Below are 6,022 nucleotides of genomic sequence, written 5' to 3' on the forward strand. Positions count from 1 at the left end.
TTGTGAGGCTATGTATGTAACTGCAAAACGGTTGCAAGTGAGCTTGCAGTTCGATAAGCCTGTGTACAGTTTTGTGCAAAGAAAACATGAACGTGCTGCGTTGGAATGGCGGTAGCTGTTATATGGTTTGCAATGGGATTCTCTTCAGCTCTTTAGTGAACAGAAAATAAAATGTCAGATCAATTTTATCCAATCAGGATTGGAGACAACTCATACAGGATAAACAAGTGAAATTGGAAGTGATAAAAAATGTATTAAAAAAAGATCTGAACTGGAACGCTATAAAACTCTGATAGATGATCTGTGTGGGGTTCTCTATCATGATTGGATCAAACTCATGGATTGAACTGCATCAGTCTCTCTCTTTTGCATTATGCTGGTTTATAAGCTTAGCTCAAATGACACACTAGTTCCCCACGGCTCAGAAGAAAGATAATTTCCTGTTTCACATCTGACATTGTTGCACTGAAACGTCAGTCTTTATACTGGATACCCTGTGGTGTACCAGAGGCCTCATTTCTGGGGGGAAAACAAACAACAAAACAGAGAGTGGCAAAAAGAAAAAGTGACTTTTGCTAATGAATGTATGCAGTTTAACAAGAGAATGGCATAGAAAGGATTCTTTCTACCAATCCAAATGTATAGGAAATAGGGGAATGTATGGGAAATCTGTATGAGAACACATTGCAGACGACATAACTCCTCAAGTACTTTTATCTTATCTGCTCCACGTGTTCACATGTATGAGGATGTTGGGAAGACATCGCAGAGGACATATCCTGTCTGGCCTACTTATATCTACTATCCTTATCTGCTGTAAAAATGTACAATGACAGTGGCTGTACAGCTGTGATTGCTCGAGGCTACTAAGCAGGGCAGGAAGTTCATGGTAGCCCCGTTGCCCCTCAGTTTGGCCTTCTGCCCTTCAAAAAATGATCTGCCCTGATGCCCCATGAACTGTTGGTCAGAGAAGGACACATATAGAGCTAAACTAGGCCCTTACAAGAGCATAGATTGCAGAAAAGGTGACACAAAAGGATGATCAAAAATAGTAAGGGACAAAAGACACTCAGACAGTCTATGTGATGTTACAAAAAAAAATAAAAAAGATAGTTGAATATGGCAGGCAGAGGATGCTTACAGTTGGTAGACCTAATACTTTATGAACATTTTTCAATGTTTTCTTCAAACCACCCCCCCCCCCCCCCCCCCCCCCGCGCACACACACACACACACACACACACACACACACACACACACACACACACACACACAAGCAGAAAGAAAGTAGTTGCTAATTAGTTCTCTGTTTTACAACATATTGCTCTATTTCGTTCAAACATCAGCCGTTTATAGTGATAAAACACTAGAAGAATGGATAAATTATTGTTGCTCTTTATGTGCTATTATTCAAGTTGGCTCATCTGTAGCTGTCTATGTTGGTGTTGTGTTAATTAGGACTAATTCAGATATTAATGCTTGATATTGTCTCTTTAAAAGATATCAGTGCTGAGTAACTTCCTCTCCTATGGACACAGTAAAGGTGACGATTCATTTAATATCTGTTCTCTTTATTCACTCAGTCAAGATCATATTTCCACCTATCACATACTATTTCCTCTCAAATATAGAATACTGTGTGTTCTGTCAGTTAACTTTTTTGCATTAGGTCCTGTTTTGTGCATCTTGTCAAAGTGGTCTTTGGCTGCCACCTTGTGGCATAAATATGCAATTGAAATTATGTGAGAGTGTGCAGCCTAGTACATGACAACAACCTGTGTATTCTGTAGTCTACGAGTAAACGTGTTTTGAAGTCTTCTTTCCTGTCTGATTTGAATTATCAGTAGGCTATGTCATTACACCTACTCTACTTGCTAGATGACAGACAGATCCACAGGCTTACTATAATCTAAAATCTAAAACCACTCCTAGTTAAAAGAAACTTAAATACTGCAATACAAAAAACACTGATACAATCACAGTCAGTTCTTAATGAGACAGAAATATTGCACAGCAAGGAGTCCTCAGCAGCATACTGTATAGGAGAAAGGATAGAGGATATTGCACTTATAGGGGTATAGGGGGATTATTACACTTTAGATAGATAGAGATACACTTTTAGAGTTCACAAGTCTGAGGGCTTGGGGAAAGAAACTCTTGCAAAATCTGGCTTTTCTGCACCGGATGCTGTGGAACCTTTTGCCAGAGGGCAGGAGAGTGAACAGTTGATGATGTGGGTGGGGTAGGGTCTGTCCCATAGGGTCTGTCCTGATGTTATTGACCTTAGTCAGACAACGGTTGTTGTGAGCACTGTCCTTGATGGAAGGCAGTGAAGTCCCGATGATCTTCTCTGCTGTCCTTACCGCTCTCTGACCAGATACTGTGATGCAGTGACAGACACAGCTGTACAGTATGTAGCATTTGGTTTAATTATTCTTATATGTTTGTGTAGAGACACCAGGAGCTGTTCTGACCCTGAAATCCAAAAGGTTCCACATATTTCCAGGACAGACTATTACATTCATATGTGACATGAGAGAAGGAAAGAAGACAGATTGGTATTATTTCATCTACAAAGATGGTGTTGGCGTTGTCAAAGGCTCTTCTCTGAATAAATATACATTTAGAACAGAGTGGGTTGTATGGGGTAAGTCTTCACATGATACTTTCTTCTCATACATTCTCATGTAATGTAATGTGTTGCTATTTAATGTAGAGGGGGAAAAGGAAGGCGCTTAGTTTAGGCCCCTGGGGGACTCTGGTGAAGTTATTCATAAACAGTATTGGGGTTAAAAAACGAAATAAAAATGTATCATCACGCTATAGTAGGCCTACGTGCGAATAAAGGGAGGGAATCGACCTCACGTGAGTGTATTGGAGGTGCAAACAAAGGTGCTCTTAAGCAGAATTTGAGTCCAAGTTGCAGATCCGTCGCAGGAGCATTAGTGAGGATCTATTATATGAAGATAGGTTGAAAATGGGTGAAGTCGTCCTTTAAGAAGTTAAGAAGCTGATGCTAAGAAGTACAGTTTAAGCTCAAGTGAAGTGTCAATAGATGTGGTGCAAATGCATACTGTTTGCACACACGTGCACACATGCATTGCACACATAATCATGTTAGATCTATTACCTATTTTCATGTCTTTAAAGCTTTATTCATCTTCAAATACCCTGCTCTTGCTTCTAATTGCCTCTAATTGTTCTGTATAATTGGTCCTGTGAACTGTATTTAATACATTGTAATTTATTTTCCAAGGTGCATGCATGTTTCGTTTGTATTCTTTGTATTATTTTGATCTTGTTTGTATCCTACCTGGGCATGTTACTGCATGTTCAGTCTGTATTTATGTTCATATATATAGTATGTCATGTCATTGCATGAAGTCTGCCGTTTTGTGGGTGCTCATGTGGGATGGGAGCGGCTAGTTTCAGGGGAGCTTTTGTTGTGTATTGTGTCTGTGTATGCAGCATGGAAGTATTTGTTGTATTGTTCTGTTTGTACTTGTGATAAGGACCCCCTCGAAGACGAGATAATGCGTCTCAGGGGGTTTATCCTTCTAATAAAGGTGCATTATTGGGCATGGATGTGTTAACACTTTATTTTACACTTCCCTCAGTCTCGCGCATTAACTTGCCTATATAGAAACAGCTAATTTTTATGACAATTTTGTTCATAAATTAGTTCTATTAGATATTATTATATTCCGGGAGCAGTATGGGTTAGCGCCCCAGCCTGTGTCTTCCGTGAGGGAGAAGCCCAACAAATCTACGGTGAGGCCTTTAGGAGGGCCATTCAAGCAAGCCGCAAGTGGAGCCTGCAGTACCACCACGGCCCAAGAAACATCAGATATTAAACTGTATTATTTTCATCTCAAACTAATGTCATGTTTGTGCTTATTCATAATGTTTCTATGAAGTGTTTATCTTTACAGTACAATGGTTTTCATAGTGTATGAAGTGAATAGGTGAAAAAATATTATTTTTATTAACCAAAAAAAAACATTGCTTCAGTTTGTTAATTAAATGTTGTCATAATCCTTGTATGGTTGATCTTTGAATGTCAACAAGGTGCGTCAGATCTCTGTTTGTATCTGCAGGTCAAGTAAAACAGGTTTGTTCTCACACTGATGTTGTGGCATGTAAATTGTGTTGACAGTCTACCACTGTGGTTCTCAACCTTTTCAGGCTGTGACCCCTCAAATAATCAGAGAATATTTGTTTAAATTAGTATAAATGACTGCAGGTCTGCATCATTTCCATCATCATAAAACTACATTGAAGAAGTCTCCGGGTCCCACAATGCATCAATGCATATGCATCTCCTATGTGGTCAGTAGGAGGAATACACTGAGGACGCTAGCTGGAGCACTCATCCAATACCATTTCGACTATGCATGCACATCATGGTACTTTAGAACCTCAAAGGCATTAAAAACAAAGCTTCAGAGACCTCTCTAAACAAACCGGTCAGGTTAATTAGTTAATTATTATTAATTACTAGTTAACTAGTTGTACGAACTCTTGTTTTATTGTTGTACTGTTTTATTGGATCTTGTTTAGTCGATACACGTATTTGTTTTAGCTCTTTCTCATTTGATTTTGCTCTTTTGTCTCATCTGTTTAAGAAAGTAGGTAGCTGATATATTGCACTTTTACCTAGCGCTAGGTATACTCTTGGTTGCTTGTTTTTGCAGAAAATGCACTTAAGACTTCTGGTGATTAGTAGTTTCGTTCCCTACCTATGTTGAATGCACTTATTGTAAGTCGATTTGGATAAAAGCGTCTGCTAAATGACTGTAATGTAATGTAATGTAATGTTAATACTTGGCCTCTCACCTAGAACACACCCAATCCATGCTCATTATGATAGGGTGGGATGGCTCAGGGTTGAGGACAACTTGCATTGGGCCTGGTCTTCATTATATTCAATAAAACAGGGGATACCCTAACCCCAGGCAAGTTCAACAACATGAAAGACACACACAGGCACCAGAGGGAGCTCCACTGGTATCACTCAATCCAGTTTCAGCACAAACATGGGGTTACATTTGTTCTACTGCTATGCCACCAAAATGTGTAATGCCCTTCCAACAAACAAAAAGGTTTAACTCCTTACCCTCCTTCAAAATAGCCATAAGAGCACTTTTGTACCTAGCCCTAGAAAACTCTTCTAAGTTTAACCCCAGAAATGACCCCCCGCTGTTTTGTTTTTTGTACATTTACATTCATTGCTTCTAGCTTTAATGATGTCTTGTATATAGGCCTATTGTATATTAGTCTGTCTTTAAATGTCTTGATGAATTGGATACCCAGGACCACAATGGAAACATTGTGTTGTCCTTTAAACAATCCTTGTTAAATCATACCACTGTACTGTTTACAAACTGTTAATAAATAAAAAAATGTAATGCATTATTTCCATAATGGTTCTCAAGGTGGGGTCCAGGCCGGGGACCCCCAGGGGTCCTAGGGGGAGTTCCAGGGGGTCCCTGGCAAAATGTGTTGTTATAGCATCATCAAAATCAATTTAACCACTTTAACCGTATATATATATATATAGAGAGAAAATAGCGTGAAGATAAGCTATTTTCAAGAATAATAATTATCTTTAAAAACAAGATTTAAAAAAAAATGTTATAATCATCTTTTGAAACCGTTTCAACAACATAAATCTTGTATGGGGATCACTGGCACAAAAAATATATATATTTTCCGATAGGGGTCCATGGCTAAATGCACATTCATTTATTTGGGAGTCTTTTATGAAAATGTTTGGGAAATACACGGATTGATTCTTTACCTCATCAGACAACTACAGTGAAGAAGACTCCAGGTCCCACAATGCATCGTCTTTCTCATCATAGTCATGCGCTGCAGCTGCAGATGTACAGTGTTGCCATGTCCGCTTATTATAAGTGACTTTGGGCTTGTTTTTCCATAAAGTCGCTTGTAAATAATGGTAGTTGCCGCAGTTGCGGGTTGCAGATATTTGGGCTTGTTTCTAAAGTGTAGTTGCTTATTT

The 6,022-nt window shown here is 39.0% G+C and overlaps 1 protein-coding gene across 1 annotated transcript in view; it reads left to right on the forward strand.

The window, feature by feature from the left end:
• LOC311058363 (uncharacterized protein) overlaps nt 1–6,022 on the forward strand; it is a gene marked incomplete at both ends in the record, with an annotated part of 195,684 nt that overhangs the window by 91,661 nt on the left and 98,001 nt on the right. The window lies entirely within an intron of this gene.

This window comes from Gymnoscopelus microlampas (genome assembly GCF_963454915.1).
Source record: "Gymnoscopelus microlampas genome assembly, chromosome: 13".
NCBI classification, from domain to species: Eukaryota; Metazoa; Chordata; class Actinopteri; order Myctophiformes; family Myctophidae; genus Gymnoscopelus; species Gymnoscopelus microlampas.